General features: G+C 34.6%; 1 protein-coding gene across 20 annotated transcripts in view; it reads right to left on the reverse strand.

Annotated features, from left to right (window-relative positions):
• The window catches only part of LOC105149436 (CUGBP Elav-like family member 1-A), a 562,295-nt gene that overhangs the window by 248,004 nt on the left and 290,440 nt on the right, over positions 1-23,851 (reverse strand). The gene's annotated exons all lie outside the window — the stretch shown is intronic.

Raw genomic sequence — 23,851 nt, forward strand, 5'->3', positions numbered from 1 at the left:
ACATTTAATTGTGGGTAAAGATTTTTCATCTTTCGCGAAATAAACAATCGGCATTGATAAAGTTAAGCGAAACAACAGCCTCTCGTTGGCAGAATATCGAGCGTGTAAATATGCCGCGGCATGATCGCCGCTCAATTTCGCGGCCGCTTATTCATCGGTGGAATTCGATTGGCCGCATTCACGTGTACGAAATTTTAATTAACGAACCTCCGACCTCCCACCCCCGTATATGCGCGCGCGCAAAAACGTCCGAATAAAGTTACGGTTGGTGAAAGGCCATTAACCACGCAAAATGCCCACCGCGTTACGCTACGTAAAAAACTACGCGTCTGTTGGTGTACTTTTCTCTCCTCTTTCTCTCTCTCCATCCATTCAAATTCATGGAGAAATTAACATAAGGTAATTATCGACCTCGGAGATATCCTATCAGATGATAAAGAGTGATAATTATACGTACAATAGCAAATAAAAATTCTTTGTACGAGAGAAAATCAGCATATTATCACAGTTCTATATCGCGAATACATCAGTGCAAACATTGCATTGATACAGAACATGCTTTAAATTTACATTTTAAAATCATAACGTTCAATACATTGGAACAACATTGCTCAAATATAAATTCGAGCGACTATTTTATTTCTATTCAGAATACACAGTGAGTTACTATGTTCCTTTCTACTTATTATAACCTTTTTCTCGAAACAACAAAAAAACATATTTCAGAATTTATTAGTTCTTTTATCTTACACAAATATTTATTATACAAATATTTTTTATAAAAGATATGCGAGTATAAATTGGAAAATAATACGCTATTTATGTACGAGATAACAAGTAAATGTACGATATATTTTCCTTTAACTCACCGCGTACACACACACATATATATATATATATATATATATATATATTTCGCTAGACAGCCTCTTGCGCGGCCCACAATGCTTTCTTCAAGTTTGCCGTAATATATCCACGGCTGGTGGAAGAATAAGCCGTTAAAACGGACAATGGATCTCGTGTCCGGAACTCCACGTACGAAATCGTCGGGAATCAGGGCAAAGATGAGGCGTAGGTGGGTGGAAAACTTCGATCGCTACCGCTTGAAGGCTCGAATAAACCAGCGATTCGAATAAATCGCTTGCTCCGCAATTCTCTCGTCTTCCTCTCTTTACCCGCTCTTTCTCCGGTCACTATGAAATTTCAGGATCGGGGCTCTTCCGGCAGAAGCGCGCTCATACACCGAGGAATCTGATATAGGGCGCACGGGAGGTAGCTCGGACAATAGCCAGGTTTGTTGGTAGCGTTGGCTGCCCGCCAGGTACATTGTCCGCGGATTGTACGTTTAGTACAATCGAACTTCACCCCGTGTGTATGTATGTACACCACACGTGTGCATATATTATACGCGAGAGTAATGATAGAGAGACCACTTGGCAAGCGTGCTCGGTTATCCCTACGTAATAGAGAGGCGAAATTGTTTTCGCAGCTTCTATACAAACTGCATTTTCGTAGGAAAAGTTTCCGGCTTGAATCAATGTTCCACGTTGATCGACGCGATAATCGTACTGAAGAAGAGGTACTCCCGTGTGGAACGCGCGATAAAGTCTCTCAACTCTCGATCATAATGTGATAAGAGATGCCCGATTCATGTATTAAAGATCAATTTTGAATCAATTTTGAAATCAAAATGACTTATAAAATTCAAATCACTAGAGCAATTACATTGAAAAGATCGATCCTATAAAAATTGATTCGGAAAAAGAATCAATTTTTATAAGATGATATGCAACATGTAGAAGAAACAATAGTTATTAATATCTCAGGAACGGTTGAACTTTCGACCTTTGTTCACTAAAGATTTTTTTACTTACAATCAGCATTGTGTTGTATTATCTATCATATAAATGCTGAATAGTTTATTTTGTATATCCTATATATTGTATTGCGATATCAAAATTACGAGAATAATCGCTTAAAGAATACACGATAAAAAGGCATCGTAATATATGAGAATGTACTGGGTAACAATAGCAATAGTTATTATAATTATCTCTAAGTTTCATTATATATCTAACACGCGATGTATACACGAATTCGTATATGCGATGCTTTAGAGACTCTCTCGCTCGCTCGTATTTCTAACAAACGGTAGCGACGGTCCGTTTGCAACTAAACAGAGGCTAATTTATGCGGTAATCAAGGGCCACCCGTGGGCCCTCCATTTTCGTCCTTTGTAGGTATATGCCGCGTACTGCAGCCTGTATTTCTCGGGTTATACAACGACTCCTTTCTCTCAACTCCTATACCATCCCCACTGCTTTTCCTCTCTCCTCCCTCTCTCTCTTCTCCTCCTCCTCTCGTTCATCCTTTCTCTTTCTCTCATAGTTTTGTTGTCCTGTATCCTTGCCTACCCCACGCGCAACACGACGTATCTCCACCCTTGCGCCACCCAGGACATGTTCCCAATCTTGCGTCGCATTTCTATGAAGCAACACCCGCCGTGAGATCGGGGACACCTGCCCCTCCTGCTCTCCCGACTATCCGCACCAGAGCTCCATGAGCATACTTATGAATACGATTACCGTGCGGCGTTTATACGGACGGCGGGTCGATCGTAAATTTTAGATTCCGCAGTTATATGGCTGCGCGCGCGAACGCTTTGGACGAAAACGCATAGAGACGATCCCGGTGGTCACGGTATGTCGCTCGTAGGTGAAAACTTGGCGTGAACGGTCACCGGGTTTAATGCCGTGGGAATAGCACCGTCTTCATCCGCCATCGATGCGCGAAAATGAATGTATTCTAACAGGGGAAACGGTTACGTTCGCTCACATTTCAATTGCTGCAGGAACAGAGAAACTTTCTGAAGAAAATTTATTGATCACTAAAGTGTCAAGAGAATTAATAATTCTTCAGAAAACTAAAAGAAGAAAGGTAGGTACAAATATATATTTAAGAATTTAAAAAATAAATTCTTATATTCGTCGCTTATATATTTAGCACTAAATTTAGCTACATATAAATGAATAAATTTTTCAATATATCTTCATTAATTCGTATAGATATTAGAGGTCGAATTTTATAGATGCGATAAAAGATTTTATCGCTTTAAGAGTTTTTGACTTCAGAGACATATCAAGTTGTTGAGCTAAAGTAAAATGAAATTGTAACAGAAAGAGAGAAATGGAGATAGAGGGGGGGGAGAGAGAGAGAGAGAGAGAGATATTATAATTAAATAAACAGAAATTCCAACGTAAGTCTAATTAAATTTACTAAAATTAACTAAAACTATTTAGGTTCTTTTACACCAAAGAGAGTAAAATGAAAAAAAACTTCGTTTCTTTTATTTTATTCCAAAAAAAGTCAAATAAAAATTAAGAATCTTCTTACAGAAATAATTCAATTTTGGGTTCACGAATATGGTGGATTACTTGGTCGTGCTTTAGCGGAGTTGAGTATTTCGACGGACGAATAGACGTCCTCTTATATATTCTCTCCTAGTTGAGAGATCCGGTCCCTAGACGCGCTCACCGCATACCACGATTAACTAACTGGCAGAGTAGCCGCTAATTGCAAGGCTCCTTAATAATTCGTGGCGCGTGTTCGCTATCTCAGGGGAGCTCCACGCTCAGCGGCCGCGACGTGCAGCGATGGTACAAGAAGGGAAAAACGAGGATTCGGGTGGAAAATACGTGCTCCGTCACGACAAAATCTCAGAACATCCGAAAGTTCATGGCTACCATCAATTATAAGGGTCCGCGGAAAGTACTAATTCGTTAGAAAGGTCTAAAGCGCTTCGAGCTGTTTCGTGCTCGTTTTTAAAAAATATTAAAAAAATACAAGCATAACATAATCACGGGCTCTCGCTGCAATAACGCAATGGTAGTTTCCGGTTGACTATATTTTATTCTCGCGGAAATGTGGAAGTAAAACGTTTCAAAGCGATTTTCGCGAGCTTTATATTCTCTCTTTGTTGCTGTGTGCTCAAATGCGCTCTTAATCAACTTTGCGAACAAAGTCGGTACCTTTCGGGGTGTAAATTTTCCGATTTCTTGCTGAAGTCACCGTCAGCATAAATACAGGGGAAAGTCGACGGATACAAATCTCATTTACCGTCGCTTTTAAAACCCACGCGGTCCATCTTATGACAAAGGGCGGCGTGAGATCAGTATAGGTTCGAGAACGCTTTCGGAAGGTGCTTTCGTGGGCTCAGCCTGAACCGAGATCGCGGTGGGGTCGCGCTATCAGCACACCTCGCAGTAATTATCCCATCTGTCTACGGTGGAGCTCGGGGTGTCAGACACTGCACACGTAAGGGAAGTACCTTACCTCGTATTCCCGCATCTTCACTCACAGCATGCCAGGTATCCCGAAAGCTGTCGCTGTCTAAGACAAATTTATTACGTTCGTATCTTCGATAGAATTAACGAGCGTGTTCTTACACGCATTACGACTCGCGAAACCCTCATGGTTTTTCATGACACGGCATTTCAGTTTTTGGGGCAGTGGATTGTTTCGCAAAAGTTTTTTCGGAAACTGCATAAGGATTAGATAGGGGATCTTTCTCTATATTTTGTACGTATTTTATAGTTACGTTTTTAGCAATTTTGTTCTAAATAAGATTTGATTTTAAAATTAGCATTCTCTTAAATATCATGTATCAAGAAAGCACGGATAGGAATTAAGTAATCACCTCTATCCTAACTTTTTGAATAAATCTCTGGCTGTCTGGCGGACGAAAAATAAACTTCAGTTAACCAATTTAAATTTTGATATTCTTTTCTTAATGCAGTATATAGGTCACATTTAAAAACAGTACTAAAAATATAAAAATTTAACAAATTGTTTCATTATTACGTCTGAGTATCTACATAAAATTTGAACGTATTTCTATACTTGGCTTAAAAAAGTTAATCTTTTTGTTTGTCTTGATTCTAATGTAAAATCACATTTTATGATACATATTTGCAAATTTAATGAAAAAGTAATATTAAGAATTAAATCAAAGTTTATACATACTAATAAAACAATAATAAATATTCATACAAGAATTTATTTGAATCTATTTACTCGTTTAAAGGTTATTGACTTAAAACTGCAAAATAAAATATGTTTACTTTACTGTATAAAATCATTATATCAAATTATTCGTGTTTCATAGTTGGTTTTAGAGCGTATTCACGAGCTAATATCAAATAATATCCTCCAATAGGAGGACTATCGATCTCCAACGGAATACTAATCGTAAACTGATACTAATCATAGAAATAATACGTTACTTGTAACGCTATTATTGTTATTTTTTTCTAATAGTCCACATACTGAATTTCAATCCCTGTTTCCTTTAGTATTCTAACGTAATTGACAATCGCATACTAAAATTTATAAAATATAATTTTTATCATATTTATATTACGTTACTCAGTATAAGACGCTAAATTATCGAATTGGAGAAGACGTTATGCAAACACAGAAGTAAATAGATCAGTTTCGCAGCCGTAGCAAGCAGTCAACATACCAAAGCAACACTTCGCAGGCCGTTCGCGCGCCACCTCGTCGCATACCAATGCACTCCGGCAGGCTCGGCAGCTGGACATACCGGAAGGCCGGATACCGGATCCACAGACATCCGGGCAATGTCTATCTTTCCGGCAGACAGACCTCCGACAGACAACAAGCTGAGGCTCGCTTGTGGAATCCTAACGCTACATCGGTACTGCTATAACTAGCAATCGGATTGACATGTGTGCGCGCAAAGTACAAGAATAACTAGATAAATCGAGCAGTGCAAAATTGCAAGAAAATTTGACGATATAATAAATTGTGTAAATTTCTATAATTCTATTATATTTTTCATCTAGAAGTTTTTTAATCTGACTTTTACAGTTAAAAATTTTCATGGCAAAACTGCTTAGTGATGACATTATGTACATAATTTATAATTTCATTTATATCACAATTATTTATACAAGTCTTCAAACGTAAATTTAACATTCTGAATTGCAAACTTCATTGCCAAATTTTTTTGTTAAGAGTAAAAAATTAAAATAAATCAAAGTCTTTATTATAGAATTAATATAAATTTAATCCAATTCGAAGAAGTTTTTTTTTAATACTGGTGGTTCAGTATATTTCTCTACTCCACATAAGTGACATAAGACTTCAATAACATATATACATATTACATAGAAATAAACAAATGCTAAATATATCTCGATATATTTTTTCGAATATCATGTATCTTGGAATTATGGAAATGATTTATATAAAACCATCTCTTCATTTTGATTATCTCATTTCTTATGCAAATTCTTCTTAACTTCACTTGAGTGCTTCATTCTCCGGTTCTCTCTGTTTCACTTTTAAATTTAATAAAAATCAATGTGAACGATTTATATTATAGAGATGTCAAGTCTTATCCTCGAAATATCACCGTCAAATTGATTTGTCATTTCCTCTAAGCGGCTAATGCCTCCTTGTGACGTGTCTTCGTGCCAAAATGGGAAAGTCGAATCTCTCGGATTTTACGAAACATGGTCTGGCTGTTATCAACGAACAGCACGCATTCGACTGGGCTCACCTCGTCAAAAGGGATTCTCTTCCCCACATCGCGTACATCCCATGATCCAACACGTCTATCTCGAATATTATCTCCAAATTCTCTCTTACAAAATTTGTCTATGTATTCATATTGCTGAATAACTATGTCGCTATGTTTTCATCCAGAATTTAGGAAATAGAATTGGTAAAATACGTTTTTTTTTTCATATAATTTATTTTACTAGCGACGAACAAAATGAAACTTCTTTCCGATTATTGAAATTAAATTCTGCGATAAATAAACAGAATGTGGTTATATATAACTTAACTAAAACTTCTAGTAAATACATAGAGACGAAAGGAGGCGATTATGGAATATCACAATGGGGAATTGTGGAGTACCACAATATCTTGTACAGTTTGCGCTGCAGTCTGGGGACGACAGTCAAAATTACTTCTTCATAGTCTGCTTAGATGTTATAACATGGCCACTGGTCATTAGTGCACTGTCGTAAAAGCTACATTTCAGTTTCGCAGATAATCTGCAGTAGCGCATTTACATAAAGACTTTTAGGCCTGAAGCTTTAGGACGCAGAAGCGTACCAAAAAACTTAAAAAAAAATGATAAAATCAAGTAATTCAAACAAGCGTATCTGTGATGTAATTTTATGAATTGAAACGATAGACAACAACTGTCGTTGACAGTATATATACATTTGTCACTTATGCCGTCGCCTTTTTAATAAGATATAATTAATGACATGATTAAGATGATTTGTCACAAAATACTATTAATAATCTCGTCAGTGTATTTGTAAATCTAGTCAAAAGCATGCAAAAAAAAGGAGTTATATTAGAGAGAAGGGTTAGATTAAAGCACTCGAAAATTATAAGATCCTGAGCGCGACTTTGCAGGTAGCAGACAGTTTTACAGATGTGTACTCTTTATGAAATTTTGAAAAGTATGTTGGTTTTGAGAAGTAATTTTTTGTAACTTCAGTCTATCTACAAAGCCTTGTATGTGGCTTTCAAATGATATACGTATAATTGAGCTAAATTTTAACGAAATGTGTGCGTGTCTCTGATGCATAAAGTTTTACTAATTTATTTATTAATCGATAGCATTCCTTCCTTCATATTCCACAATTACAACTTTTTTCTCTCTCTTCAGTTTTTTATAAATTACGTTCGTTCTGCATGCCCAAAGAACTTCTACCTATATAATAATTGGTACCACTCTATGACTGATAAACTTATACCAAGAGAACTTATGTCACGTGAATATCTACTGGTTGTGAATTATTTCACGATAAAACAAAACGATATTTCATGTAACTCTCTGCTTTCCTCTACTCTTAATGATGAAAACAAGGACGTTTCTTGAATACACGTGTTAGAGAGAAATTTGACCGCTGTGCACATGTGAACGTCCGTAGCAGATGGTATTAATGTTCCTGTGTATATACAGCCACAATTTAACCACCGCTTTATTTTCACTCTCCCTTCAACCTTCTCTCTCCAACCTTCAATCACGCAGTCAGACCGAGCTCGTGTTTTAATCTAGGGGTTTCTCGGTTGGAGGGGGCGACAGGGAGAGAGGAAAGAGTGAGGGAACGATTGAACGAATGGCGCGGAATGTTTTAATCTAAGGTTCGACGTTATTCGGCAGGTTATCGAAAGCGAATGTCGGGAACAGCAGTCCCGGTTCATGGGTTTCCAAACTGCCGCAGGGACAGCTTCATCGTGCTGCGGCCGCAAAAAGCGCGTGTAAAACGAATCGCGCCTCCATTTATAATTTGTAACATCTGACAGTTGATGCAGAAACATCTCACATTTATTAAATTCAAAATAATGTTGGAAAATAGAATTCAAGATTAGCGCACAATTAATTCATACTGCATATTTATCACAAAAAAAGATTATAAAAAACAGGAGATATCTAAATTTCTTTAACACAATTTAATTTCATCCAGTTAAAAGCTTTTCTTCAAAATGAAAGAAAATACTAAACTGATTAATAATTCTAGATTCCAAATTTGATTTTTACGGAAAGATATTTAGAAGATTGAAATAATTTTGCTTCAGTAGGTACTTTTGAAAAATTTCAATATTATTTTTCAAACTCTCCAAGAAATATATATTTGAGCAGAGGATCTTCTTGCGGTTTACATAAAAAATTTAAGGGTATTTTCTGTTCAGTTACCGGAAGGGATCTTTCGATTTGATGATGATGTCCACTTACGCGAGAATTCTCAAAGGGCGATAATATTCTGGAGCGAGTCTATTATGTCAGATGTCAGATCGAGAAGTGTAAAACACACGAAGCGGACCCGATCATACTCAACGATGCATATAAAACGTTGACGATAAAAATCTTATGTTATGAGCGATTGTATTTCTTGTTCGCTCGGAAGGAGGATGATTCTAACAGAGAGAGCTCGAATAACGAAAATGTTCGGATTCAACTACGCGCGCGTAGTGTGGTATGGAAAGCACAATCCGCATTGGCGCTGGTAAAGCACCCGTCCGTAGAAAAGAGTTATCCGTATCCGATAAGGTTGAAAAAAAAAAAAAAAAGTTACGACGCGCGGAAACCGCGCCATAAATAATCGCAAATTTTTGCACGAATGCCGCCGCTGCCGCCGCTGCCGCCATCGTTGCCGCCACCATTGCCGCGCCGTAACCGTGAAATATGTTTGAAATTTTAATACGCTTCGGGGATTGGAAAGGGCGCACGCTCGCGCGATACGGAGGTAAATTTTTTAATCTACAGGTCGACGTATTCCGGCGGTTTATCGGATGCGCCAGACGGAAATATCAGGCGGCTTTTGCGCTCGGGCTCGCCCCCGCTCGCTCACTCGCTCGCTCGCGTTCGAAGCGTTTTGGTAGGTCGATGTCGCTTCTAGGAGAAAAGAGCGGTTTTATCGAGCACACACATACTCGTGGTCTATGAAGTCGGACGAGAAGCACGCGAAGCTCGCCGTAAATAACCACGCGCGTTCCGTCGTCGTCGTCGGGCCGAGACGACTCTGCACGGCGTAGTCGAGCTTGCAATCGAGTTTTCGACCGCGCGTGTTTCACATCTGTGCTTTCGCCAGCACGCACACGCGTACGTGTACCACGTACGTGTACCATGCACGACACATCGATAAATCATGACGGCAAAGGTAGAGATACGTCAACATTTGCGATGTCCATTTTTGATAAATTCTCGTAGCTTGCGAGAGCGTGATCGTACGAAATTCTAAGGACAGTGCTACAGAAAGTTGAGGAAAGCGTGCGGTATTAAGGGTCAAGAAAATGTCGGAGGCGTATATCGCATCTGCTGCAACATTATAATTTTAAGTAATTTCTTTTCTTTTTTTTTTTTTAAATTTCAGCTTCCTTCGTATAGCAAAAATACGCGATACATATATACGCATGTCATTGAGCGCTCCCTTTATTCTATACTTCGTTATTATTTCATCGATTCGGTAAACAACAGGCACAAATGTTTGCTAGAAAGCTTATGCAAATTTAATCGGTCGATTGGCGATGTCGCTCTGTTACTGACGCAAACGATCCTGAATTACTTTGATACACGCCTCGCGACACAACATGAAATTACAATGGAATAATAGATTATCGATCGTTTGTATCACATTATTTCCCGGCAAATAACTTTCTCCTACTGTCCTGGTTATGTCAAATACAAAGCGTTAGTGAGGGAGAAACGTTCAAAAGAACAGGATATCGATTTTTTCACTTGACGCAACTGACAAGAATAAGATTGAGATGCGATACAATATTTTTTCAGTTTTTGAATATGCTTGCACTGAGACACTATATATCTTGGCCTATCAATAAACTATGCATGTTAATCAATTATCTTTTTCTTGTTTTCTTTCATATTATATTATACGTATAATAGATATTATACATAAAAATTTAAAAAAATTTCTTGTAAAAAATGTTAATGTATTATTATTCTCTCATACTCGTAGATCTAGAAGTTTAATTCATTCACATTTATGATTCCATTCTCTTTAAAAAAAATCATATAAATTATCATATAAATATTATTTTATATATAGTATATAATTTACAAGAAAATTAGAATTATATGAAATTATTTCAATAATTTTATTAATAATAATATATACAAAAGAATTTTCCGTTTTAAATTGTTTAGGAACTTAAATTAAATGAATATTGATATTATTGGGTTCTAACGAACCACGTCAATCGATTAATTTTGCACAAATATTTAACGCTTGACAGTTTCATCTTTCCTAAAAATAAAGAATGCTTTAATTTCCAACATGAATCTCATTCTGGTTTTAAAAGCATTTTTTGCACACGGAAATAACGATTTTACTAAAGTATCTAAAAATTTAGATAGATACAGATCTGAAAGCAATTTTGTTGGATCGTCAAAATAATTATGTAGGAAACTCATATATGATGAGTAATTCTGCAAAAAGTTTTGATATTTTAGCAACCAGCTTGAGCGTCCTCTATAAGAGATTTTAAGTTTTAATAGCCTTGTTTAAATTTAAATTTTGTACATTTTTAACAAAGTTACAACTATTCGAATTTTGATGTTCGTAGTTCTACGAACTCTTACTTCAATCCAACATTATTTGTAAATAAATATTGGTTTCTTTTACTTGTAAAATAATATTGCTTTCTTAAATGGCACGGACATTAATTTATTGAGAGAAAGAGAGAGAGAAGCGGGGGGGGGGGAGAGGGGGAGAAGAAGAGAGACAATGTGTGTAGCAAATATATTATAAAGTATAATATAGAAAAGTAAAGTAAGCGTGTAAAAGTGAAATGAGTGCATAAAAGTATTTCTTAAACGTTCCCCTAAGGGTAGAAATGAAACGAGTAAAGTCACTTCCTCGAGCGTTGCTATATTAGTCGCAAGTCCAATTAACTGGGAGTCTTGTAATACACGCGCGCATCTAACGCAAGATAGTCATAAATCACGAAGGAATCGTCGCAGGCGAGAAGTCGCATCTGCACTATGTTGCTCAACGATATTTTGCATTTCTGAGTGGAATGCACAAGAATAATTAAAAAAAGAAAGCAATTAGCAACGTAGAAGATATATACATGCTTGGACAAGTTCAAAATTAGTTTTCTCTTAGCATAAATTTAATTGGCGCTTATTATTTATCAAAAGAGCATTGTTTCTTATTGTTTTCTTACTTTAGCATTTTAGATGAAATAATACAATTATTAAAAATATAATAATTTTCCGCGCGACCTAAAATAAAATTCAAAAGTCTCTCTTGTAAAAGTTCATATGAAATGAGATACAAAAAAAACTTTTCATTAGTTTCTCGGCGTTCAATTTTACAATACAGTTTTCATTTTAGCTGGATGATCCGTTCCAACTGGAGCGCGTTTTAATTCCTGCTAAGAACAGGTTGAATTTATCCAAAGTACATCTCGGATTACCGGTTTTCATTCTTTCTAGGTCATCCCTTTATGGGCATCGCCTAGTCGCCCGATTTCACGAACAATGAACCGAGATGTTTGCAATTCGACATGCAACGTGAGAAATACGCGTTGAGCTTCGACCGTTATTCGCGCTCCCAATTATTCAACAAGCTTCGTAATGCGTATGCAATTGTTGGATAAGTAATGGCATATTGCGCGAAAGCATAAATCGCGTGTACATCCGAAATAGCGAGGCCACAAATCATCGTAAATACGGTGATAGTTTTAGAACTTGCTAATGCTTCGTATCATACATATATGATAATTTTGATTGGGTGTTATCTATCTACATTAACTTCTCTTCGAATAATTGATGATAAACTATTACAGCTCTGCAAACTATGAAATTTTTGTTCAAATCCTTGACATTAGATTACAGAAAATCGTTACATTTTCACTGATACAAAAAATTTTGCTCGATATTATACTTTCATAACAGAATTTCAATTACCTCAAAACTTTTATCTATTATAGATTCATTAAATTAGATAATTAATACGCAATAATTTTTTCTAAGACCATAAATTTGCGTCTTTTTCGATAATCTTTCATTTTTTATAATTTCTTCATAATAAATTGTAAAAATGTTGAGACTCCAAAAAGGATCTTCTATGCCATTTATCTTTTAGTAAACAAAATCGAAATGACTAAAATTTCTCATCATAAGCTGCGACAGCGAGCGCACGTCTGTATAATAATCGTATAGCATAGAATAATCACCTGATTCGAGAATTACGCGCATCGTATGCTTCTAATCCGAAAGAGATTTAACGGCGAGCGGAGCAACGCCGCGTCGCGCCGCCACCTGTGGGAACTAGCAGGATTTCGCGTGCACCAGAATTACGTATTTACGAGGCGAAAGTCGGAGGGTTCGGATAATGTCGTTTAATCCCAGAGTCCCAGGATACGCAGGAGAGAACACCCCTGTGGTACGATTCCGTTTCGCGGGGTCGTCGGCGCGGCGGTTCCGCACGAGCAATTGGATTCTGTTACCCCGAGGGTCGTGGGCGAGCGTTTTCAGGCCCACGAAACACCCTTTCGAAAGCTGTCGAAAAATATTGATAACTCGCCGCGCACCAAAGAGATTCCTATTTTACATATGGATTTCCGAAGGGATTGGATTACGCGTTGTATGAAGTTACGAAACGAAAACGGCGGTTTCGACTAAGATCAAAGACGCCCAATCTGATTCACAGTGAAGGTGTTACGTGAATAATGTACCGTATAAAGAAATTGTTGTCGCACGTGGTTATGCACTTTTCTTTGTGTTGCCGATGATAACATTGGTTTGTGATAATAAGAAATGAAAACATGATTTCTATTGACATGGAAAAATAACGGCATTAAAAAAACATTTTCGAAATTTATAAGAAAGAATATGTTTAAAAAAATTATTTTTTGAAAGAAAAACGTAGTTCTATCTAAATAATCGAAAATTATTATTATAACATGAGTAATTCTTAGTCTTTATTTTTAATAATTAATAATTAAATCATTAATTAAAATTTGTAATGTATAATAGTAAACATAAAATGTAATTATTGAAAAATTAATTGTACTATGATAATAATATTAAAGCTAAGAGAGAGTGAGGGTATTGCACGGGATAAACGCGAACAATACTCTATTGCAGTATATTAGAGAACCTCTCACTTCACGCACCCAGTTCAATATACGCTTAGTGTCACACGATAACATATGTAGAACACACATGTCGTTCAAGATAAATATATTGCATGTTTTCAACGTTTTTGACACATAGAAGAGTGGGTAAATTGCAAATAACTAAAGAAAGTTATATACAGCCGAAAATTGTTAGTTATGAAAGTTTTTATTCAATGCACATTATCATCATTAAACTCTACAATAATTAATATTCATATATTCATTATCAATATAAACTATAATGTTGAACACAAAATCTTTTTCTGTAGTTTAAATTGTGACGTGACGTGATAAAACATAAAATTTGAAAAACGAATTCATATTTAGCATCCAAAATTAGAAAAAATAATTAGTTCTGATGTTTAAAAAAAATCATTTTTTATCGATTAGTGTAATTGATAAATAATCGTCGGCTCTTTTATCCATTTTTGTATTCTTGTAATAATCTAATCTGTGAGAGATAAATTAATTGCATGATAAAGAAGATATTTCTTCTATTCATGTAGTGGTAAGATAGTTATACTTCTGTATACCCTCAGAATTTTTGTTCCGTACATATCAACACATATTTTACGGCACATAAAATACTAGATAAGATGGAGTTCAGCACAAAATTGGAATTCATTGCCATTCCCCGAAGGTGTCTTTATATTCCGAAACGACATGACAAAAATGTCCTCCGGAGTTCGAAATCCGACAGGGCGCAAGAGGCAACGTTAGTATTACAACTTCAGACGTGAAGAGCATTAAGAGTATGCAGAATCGCAGTCGTGCTAACTTTCAAGAGGAAACTTCAGAACACCGATTTTCTTCATCCGAACAATATCAAATAACTTGCTGTATTTAACGAATAGTAGATGAGCTATCTTTGAAATAAAATTTCATTCCATTCTGTAATGAATAAAGTAAGTGTGCCAATAGATCATTTGAATGAGAGCACTGAATTTTATAAAATAATTTAATTATTCCATACTACTAACTGTAGGCAATTACTACTATTAGGCTTCGAGTGTATACGCATTTATTCTGTAATTAACAAAGGTTGTATATTGTATTTTAATACCATATATTCTCTCTAATGAATAACGTCATATTATTTATATGTATCAATAAATTAGTATCAATAAATTTTATTTAAAAAAGGTGGTGATGTACATATTAGTAAACTTAATAATCAAGCAAAGCTCTATAATTTTTATAAAAGCATCTCTTGATAAAACTTTTAAAAAAAATAGCAAAACCAAATTTTACTAAATTTTTCTCTTTTTAAGTATCTATCGCCAGAGTATTTTTACAAAATAAAAGCTTCATATTCCAACTAGACTATCGCAACGATATCGACTACGAACCGCGTGAGGGCATATAAAATCGTTTGGTATTTAGTTCAGCCGGAATCAAATGGTTACTGTTATTCTCTCTTTCCATATAATCCGGAATTCGTATGAAATTAACATTATTACGGCATGGCATTGCGGCCACTCGAAATACTGTCGTTTATTACAACACATCGAGCGTTCATCGCGAACGTAAATTTCGACGGACACATCTCGCTGACGTTACACTGCATTGAGATACAATGGAGGTCTCGATTGATATCGAATCGCTCTAATAAATTTTAGCGCACGACACACTGTTCTCAATGCTGTCATACGCGGATAAGCGCGATTCATGTTGAGGTGATTCGCGTCAAATGAGCGTGTCAGTAATACAAATGAAATCTTTGATAAATCTATGCTATTTTTAATAATAGCAATGTAACGTTAATAAAATACATTAAAGGAAGAAATAGAATTTACTTTCTACTCTTGTGTGTTTAAATAGAAATATCTTTGAATCCTATAAAAATAAATTTCTTAAAATATTAAATACACGATTTAAAACGTCTTCAGATGATGTGGCCAACGTATGCCAACATTAACAAATATACACATACATACATGGTGTACATAATTATCCATGTAAGTGTAGTTAATATTTAGCGAATGTGTGTAAAGTTGAGATATACATTAGCCATTATCTAGAAGCACTTTAAACAAAAGCAATCCAATCGTTTCCACCTCCATGATTGAATATTAAACAATAAAAATGATTTATAAAAAATGAATGGAAATAAATATTGATATATATAATTCAAGATTTTTAGAATAGTTCTGGAATATCATCAAAGAATAGCGAAAAATCAAGTAACGCTAAATTGTGGCTATTGTAACGAGCTGTTTTAGTGACATTTTTCGGAGCACTCCGACAAAGTAAATCCGGTACAATGTGACAAAGACGTTCGAGAGGTAAAAGGATTTCGGTTAAATCCGTATTCGCCGGGGACCATGTGAAAGCTCAAAAGTAAATATTTCTCGACGCGTGGATTTCGGGCCATGCCATCGAGGCCTTGAATTTTATAACATAAGGATCTTCTTACGAGCGTTTAGAGCAAAACGGTAAAGGCATATGATTTGATGTGAACGAAGTAACGTACATCAAAAAAGATTGGTATAAAATTTCTGCAACAAAATTCTGCGCATGAAAAGCACTGCCAAAAATGCGAAAGTATATTTATTGTGATATTCGTTTCAATCACAATTACAAAAATTCGAGGTTATTTGCTGCAATTTAAATTATTTAAAAAAAGTCTGTCACTTTGCTAAAGATGTACGTACAGATATAACATAAGAAAATATTACAATAAACTATTGCTCTAATATCATTTCATAATAACATTATTTGAATATTTTACATTTAATACCTAAGCATTTTAATCGCAAATTTTGCATGTTAAACACAAGTTCTAAAAGATCACTTCTAAACACTATTGCAATTGTAGAACTTTACTATTGTACATTTAGAGATTTAACGGAACTACAGCTTTTGTTTTAATGAATCAGCAAATCCAGAATTCAAGAGGAACAAAAGCAACTTAAATTTCTATAATCGTTAACACATTCTAGTAATAATTAATCATATTTATGTGGTCAATAATACGTTTGATGATCAAAGAGATTAATATTTTAATAATTTACAATATTATTATTAACAATAGGAACCATCGATAGCACAATTAATATATAAATAGCTTGAAAACAATCAGAATTGCCATGCCATACATATGTTACTTTACATTGCGTTAAAGCAAATTTCTTCGAAAGTGAATCGGATCGTTTTCGCAAGGAATGAACGTGCCGCGCGTGAAAATATGCGTGACGATAAAATCTACATCTCGTATCAGCGTGTTCAATCGTGCACTCCCTCGCACTTGTGTGTCCCACGAAATTGGTGGCTGTCAGAGAATGAGCTACACAACGAACATCGGGACTCTCATGGGAGAGAAGGAAGGAGAGAGAAGAGAAAGGTCGACAGGGACAAAGCTGACGCCATTATTACTATTTTTTTTTACACGAGCCGTATTCCCAGCTGGAAATTACGCGGACTTCCGTCGACGATGCGCCGCGTCGCGTCATTCCCTTAACACAGAACGGCTTTCGTTTACGAATTGTGCGCTATTCCCATTCCGTTCCGCGCCATAGCCCGAGTGAAATTCCGCCGCGATTTTGGACGACTGACGAAAATTATGCCCTCGACGATTAAGTCTCGACAGACACGTTAGGCACTCGATTTCTGGTATTTGCGAAGGCGGGACGAAGTCAAATGGAACAAGGGTGCGAGGGGTTGAAATACCGAGTGATTACTCTCGCGGGGTGAAGGTTAATGATACCGACACGTGCGGCGACAAGTAGTATTAGTCTCAGAAAATTTGTATCAAAAATTATCTCTGCTTTGATTTTACGTGAATAATATACGAATAACTGAATAATATTCGTGACATTTTTATAAAATTTAAATAATTTATTTAATAATTTTTTAAATAAAAATTGATATATACAAGTTAACTTCAAAGGAAGATAATGTACTGCTAATATTCTCTTATTAGAAATTCTTCTAATAATACTTCTAAAAGTTTAATAAAATGATATCATCTTGGCTTAAATGATATTTTTCATAATAAATTCTTTGCAGTGATTTAAGATATTTATTAACACTATTATTAAATTGATGATCAATTTAATTCGTGATTTATTGTACTGTTTCAACTTCAATTTAGAACTACGTTTCAAAACCAACTAGAAAATTTATTTGTATTAGTCACATAAATGGTCAAATTTAACTTATTGTCAGAGTAATCATTACATACCATAAAATCACAAATTACATCGTTTATAACCGTCACTGTAATCGTCATTATAATCATTATAATCGTCATTATGACTTTCTCATATCGCATATAATCGCCATTTCATACAAAAAGCTCATTCTACATCCCACCACACATACTGTCAGGCAATAAATTTCCTGTTGCTGCGGAGCGTTGTAAGTTACACAGGCGCAAGGGTTAACGTTGCAAATAAATCACGACAGAGGTTCGATGAAGGTAGGGGATTGTCAGGACGAGGTAATATCTCCGCAGGCCAAACTGTGGAACCAAACATCTCGGACGGTTGCGCCAACTCGTTAGTTCGCGCTTGGATAACGCATAGCAAGCCCTCGATAAGAGTGGTGAGGTCGGCGGCCGAGGTTATCTCGGTGCAGTAAACTCGGGTGGAACAACATCGGGGAGCGGCGAGAAGCGTAACGGACGGGGGTAGGGAGGAAGCGAAATAAAGGACGAGGCTAGAGGGAAGAGTCATGGAAGATCCCCGTTACCTTGGTGTCGGGGCGCGATTGTTTGCGCCACCAAAGTCGGGCGCTCTTACCGTGACGCCGGAACGGAATATCCGGTGCGATCGATTTATTGATATCGATGTTTGCTGTTCGTCCTGCCAATGTACGGAGAACAGGTGACAGACCGACACTCGGCATTGCCAGATAAGATTGGCGGTCTGTGGTAACGTTTACACATGACATATCCTATGGCGCATATCGATAACATATAATAGACGTATCGTGAATAATCAGATGATGAACGTTATTATGAGAGAATTAATTTTTTTTCCTAAAGAAGCATATTGCTTTTGTCACATATCTATTTCAGATAAAATATTAGATAATGTAATAATATGTGATAATATTGAAAGAGAATATATTAAGACTAAGCATTATATTTATATTATTTATGAAAAAATATTTACACGTTTTTTTTCTTTCATAAAAAATTTGTACATATAATAATTAAAAGCCTATATGTTTTTTGTAAAATGATTATTAAATATTACGCGATCTCTATTGTAAAAATTAACAACAAGCATAGAATGAATGTAACAATTAAATAAGCTTCAGTAGTCATTCATTCGTTATTTATTTGTAATATCACGTCTATTTTATATATATTCATAATTTCATATAAAATGCTTAAGTAGAATAAAAATTATCATAATTTTTGCCACTTTATCGAATGAAATGTGGAGACGCAATTTTAACATTTAGAAGCAATTTTATGGACGGTTACATATCTTTTAGATTTATTGCGAGCGAAAGCACATTTACGACAGGATGGTCGTGAACGCAGATAATATAAGTGACATGAGTTTAACTGTTGCATTATGATTCTCTCTCTCTCTCTCTCTCTCTCTCTCTCTCTCTCATACACTCATCTTTCCTTGTGATTTTATGTGACATAGAAATGCAAACTGTTGATTAACCGCGTTTTCGTGCATCGTCTCAACATTATCAAGTTATATCTATAAATGAGAATATAAATCAGATTAAAACGGCACATGATATTAATTTCATTTATACAATATCTTAGCTGTCTTATAAGAAGAGACACTTCTATACTTATTTTATCTTATGAGACTACACGCAATATCCGGAAATAAAATTAAACGATATTTATCCTAAAAGAGGAGATTTATTTTAATTAAAACTTTCAAATACATAACTGAACGGTAAAGTAGCACGAATTAAGAAGTAAAGAAATTTAAACAATGTCCGAATTTGTTAAATATTAAAAAATATTCAAATTTTTAAACATTTAAAAATATTACAGCTAGAAAAGAAAAATCCCAAGATATAAGTGTATAAATATAAGTATATAAATACTTTAACGAAGTAATCCGATTCGATCAATATCGCCCAAATGACAGAATTCTTTTGATTTAAATAGCGGCCAGATTGAGCCTGTTTGTACGTGCAAATTAATAGCTCAATAAGTGGCTCGCAGTTACTCCCACATTCGATCCGGTAAATCTCGGTAAGAAGCAGCCTCTGTTATTTGCATCTGTAATTTAGTTAGTCTCTCCCTCGGTCGCAGCCCTCTGATGCAAAGTGGCATTATCGGCACGAATTTGCGTTACCTCTGCGGGTTGCGTTCTATGCCCGACTGTTCTGGTTAGACCTAAACTTGCAGGAAGTATCTTGTAACTATAACTATCAACATACATGAATATTAATGTGAGCGCTTTGAATAATAAAACACAAATGTAGCTGCATCGTCTGGTGAGCATGACACACAAATTTAATATAGCCATACATGATCACTATACACGTAACAGGCTGAAAGTATAAATCCTACAGTCAACCATTGACAATAAGTGATATATTCGAGCTAGGTGAGATAAAATATCGATACCGAGATTTATCTTCAATAAAAACAAATAAAACAAAATGTTCTCGTTTCAACGGGTTGAAATACTCGCTTCTCGAAATTCTCTAATTTTTTCTCGAGATTTTCGAGATTCTATCGACTATCTCATCGTACATGTTCATATATAAAGAGAGAGAGCACATTATTTATGACTAACACATGGACATGAAAAGAAATAATAAAACGTGCAATAATCCTTATTATAAAAAGCAATGCTAAAACATCGTGTAAAATATGATCCTTATTGAAATATTATTGAAAATTTTAAAAAATTTCTGAAAATATCTTTATCTTTTATCAGATATAACATAATGAACAGAAGAGAAGCAAAAAGAGTTTTTGTTCTCAACAAATTCTATAATTTTCAATTTACTTATAAAAAAACGTAATATAAAATATAAAATTCAAAATGATAATTGTAACAGATTCTATACTAATCAAAATAAATCTGTAATTTATTGGATCGGCGATCAGAAAATGCATTTATATCTGAATACCGTGAAAATCAACGTAAAATTACAATTTTTAAATTATATACATCTAAAAAACGAAAATGAAGATGAAAAATAATAGTACTAGTGAAATGAGACAATATCTTTTAAATATGTTTATTGTCATATTTATGATTTGGATGAAAATCAAAATTTACATCATAAGAGACATCCCTTCCTAATACAATATGTCATTGAAATGTGATCATTGAAATGAATAAAAATTACATTTTTCATCTATATTTTTAACTCTCAACCGCCAACGTTAGACTTTAAAATGGATTTTTTATTGTAAATTTATTAAATAAATTTAAATCTCTAAAAAAAAATAAGTAAAATAAACAATCCAACTTCTGCGATAGTAAAAATTCGTTAAAGTTTTCACATACATAAATGTAAGAACTTTATTAGATTTTTATACAGTCTGGAACAATATAAAAATTTGCACTAAAATTCGAAAACCCAGTTTGCGGACAAAAGGTGAAATTTTTATATTGCCGGTGGAGCTACAGAGAGTTAAACGGTGCATTATATAAACAATCTAAATCCTATATAAAAAAAGAAATCCTATAGTAAAAAAAAAAATTTAATAAATAAAATGATACGAAAACTAAGATAATTATTTTTTACGATACGCATTTGATTAATTTTGCATTCTATAATTCTTAATCTCTCGAGGCATTTTTAATTTTTTTTTTTTTGCTTTCCTTCTTCATATAGATCAAAACAAACGTTTATTCGATTTACGGATTGATAATCAAGTATTTGATAAAATTTATACTGTCAAAAAACAAAGATAAATCGTATCAAATTGAAATGTTATATTCATTCTGCCGAATGTGACGTAGTGATCCAATATATAAAAAGAAAAGTAGAAGATTGGTGCTCCGTTATTTTCGCTGTTTCTTTTTTAGCAGGAATTGAGCAGAGGGGTAGGCAAAATCCGGGCGGCGTGAAAACCAACCGGAAATTCACGCTGGTAGTACGCAGGGTGGAGTGTGCAAGCGGGAATAAACGTGTCGCAGCTAATCCTACTTATTTATTTACTGCCATAGAGGCCAACTATACAAAACTGCACGAGAATGCGTCGAATCCAACCGATAGGAGAGACAGAGCCGGAAATAGGACCGCACGAAGTAGAAAGAGCGCGAAAAAATGAGAAATAAAACGAAAGAGTGAGAACGAGAACGAGGGTGACACTGCGAGATACAGGTGGGAGTATAGGAAAATGTATACCGAACAGCGAGATCACAATGGAAGTTCGACCACGATAGAATTTCGGAGATAAAACGAGAGAAAACATCCGCGACATACGATCGAGGTCGGCTACGGAAAAATATATAGGCGGATCGATAGAATATAGGAAAGTAAAAAAAGAGAAAAAAAAGAGGATGTTGACATTTTAAAAGTTTTGAAAAATATTAAGATATATATGAATAGATGTGAATAATCTTTTATGGTGAAATTATCTGCGAAAAATGCGAAATTATGAAGAATAAATAACTGTTATGATAAAACTGGTAATTTGTGAAGAATTGCTTCGTAATTTTTCATGTGATTGTTAACCTTTAATTAGTCGCATGGGATCGCCGTAATCCCAAGTCATTTTGTTTAACAACGTATTTTCACGCAACTAATTAAAGGTTAATAACAAACAATTTATCAAAAAATAATTGTTGCCTGCACATAAAATAATTATAAATAATTAATTCCAATAACAAATAAAAAATAATAATTTGTCGCGATGGTTGCTTCGCTGACGCTCGATATATCCGAGGTTTTCTCCTCTTCTTAAATTCATTTAAATCCGTTCGTTGCACTCGACAATGTAATTTTCACGAAAACGTAGTTAATTACGATCGCGCGATGTCAATCGCTAGAATAGAATAATCATGTAACATTTTATGGGACATTTTCAATGTTGCTTACACAACGGGCACTTTATTTCTACAATACATTGCGACGGAATTTCATCGAAATGCGAAAATAACGTGAAAAAGAAATGCGAAGATGATCGAATTACGTTTCAGATTACTGAAAAATTAAAAGCACAATGTGAGATATTCGAATCTGAACGTTAAAAAAAATCATTATTACCGATACAAATATCATGACAAAAATATCACGACTAATTACATTTCTATTCCACGAAATAATTTCTTCAATAAATGGTTAATCATGAGAGTTTATTAATACTTGTAGTACATGTCTCTGTGTCGATATTCTAATATTGTTTATGGTAAATCAGGTAAATAATTGGGTTTGATGTTGCTTTTGATACTTGTCGTGATCGCGAGGAACGATATACTTCAATACACGAAGGTGTGTTCGCAGGCACCTGCCTGCCCGCTCGAGTGTTGCCACATGAATGACAGCACGGTGACCTTGTGTAAACATAAAGCGTTGTAGATCAAAATAACAAAGACCAAGGCCGCTCGCCAGCAGTATTGATATCGTTTTGAAATATTTCATGCGTTACCACATAAAATCACGTCAATAAATCATGTAGAATATTTTAAATATTCTATCGATAAATAAACTATTATTGCCAATATTTTATAAATTTATTAGAGGCGCCTAAAATAGAGATAATAACTAATTTTCTTCTAGAAAGTTATTGAATAAAAATATTATTATTGAAAATCCTAATTCGCGAAAGTTTGATCGATAAATATACATAAATATATATAGATTATTGGTAGTAGCAGATACTTTAATTGTTATACATGAATTATCAAATTCTTATACATAATTTCATAATTTATTCATAATTTCAGATGATAATTTAAGTAGGTAATCTATATTACATTAATTTTTTTCATTTAAAAAGGATTATTAAACTGATTACTTGAAAAATATAATTTATCTATATTTAAATCGAAAGATTTCCGATTAATTAATTTATCGTTATTATTTTTAGATTTTTATGCAAAAAAGATTAAAACAAGAATATTCGAGTTTCTCGATTAAATCGCGATTATAAATATCAAATTGATTCTCAAGATTTAATAAACCGTGTTATATTTCAAGATTAGATGTTAGCAGAATTTCGATAAATAAATATAATTATAAATGAATTCTTATAATTACAGAA

The sequence above is a fragment of the Acromyrmex echinatior genome, chromosome 3 (genome assembly GCF_024713525.1).
Source record: "Acromyrmex echinatior isolate Ae372 chromosome 3, ASM2471352v2, whole genome shotgun sequence".
Taxonomy (NCBI): domain Eukaryota; kingdom Metazoa; phylum Arthropoda; class Insecta; order Hymenoptera; family Formicidae; genus Acromyrmex; species Acromyrmex echinatior.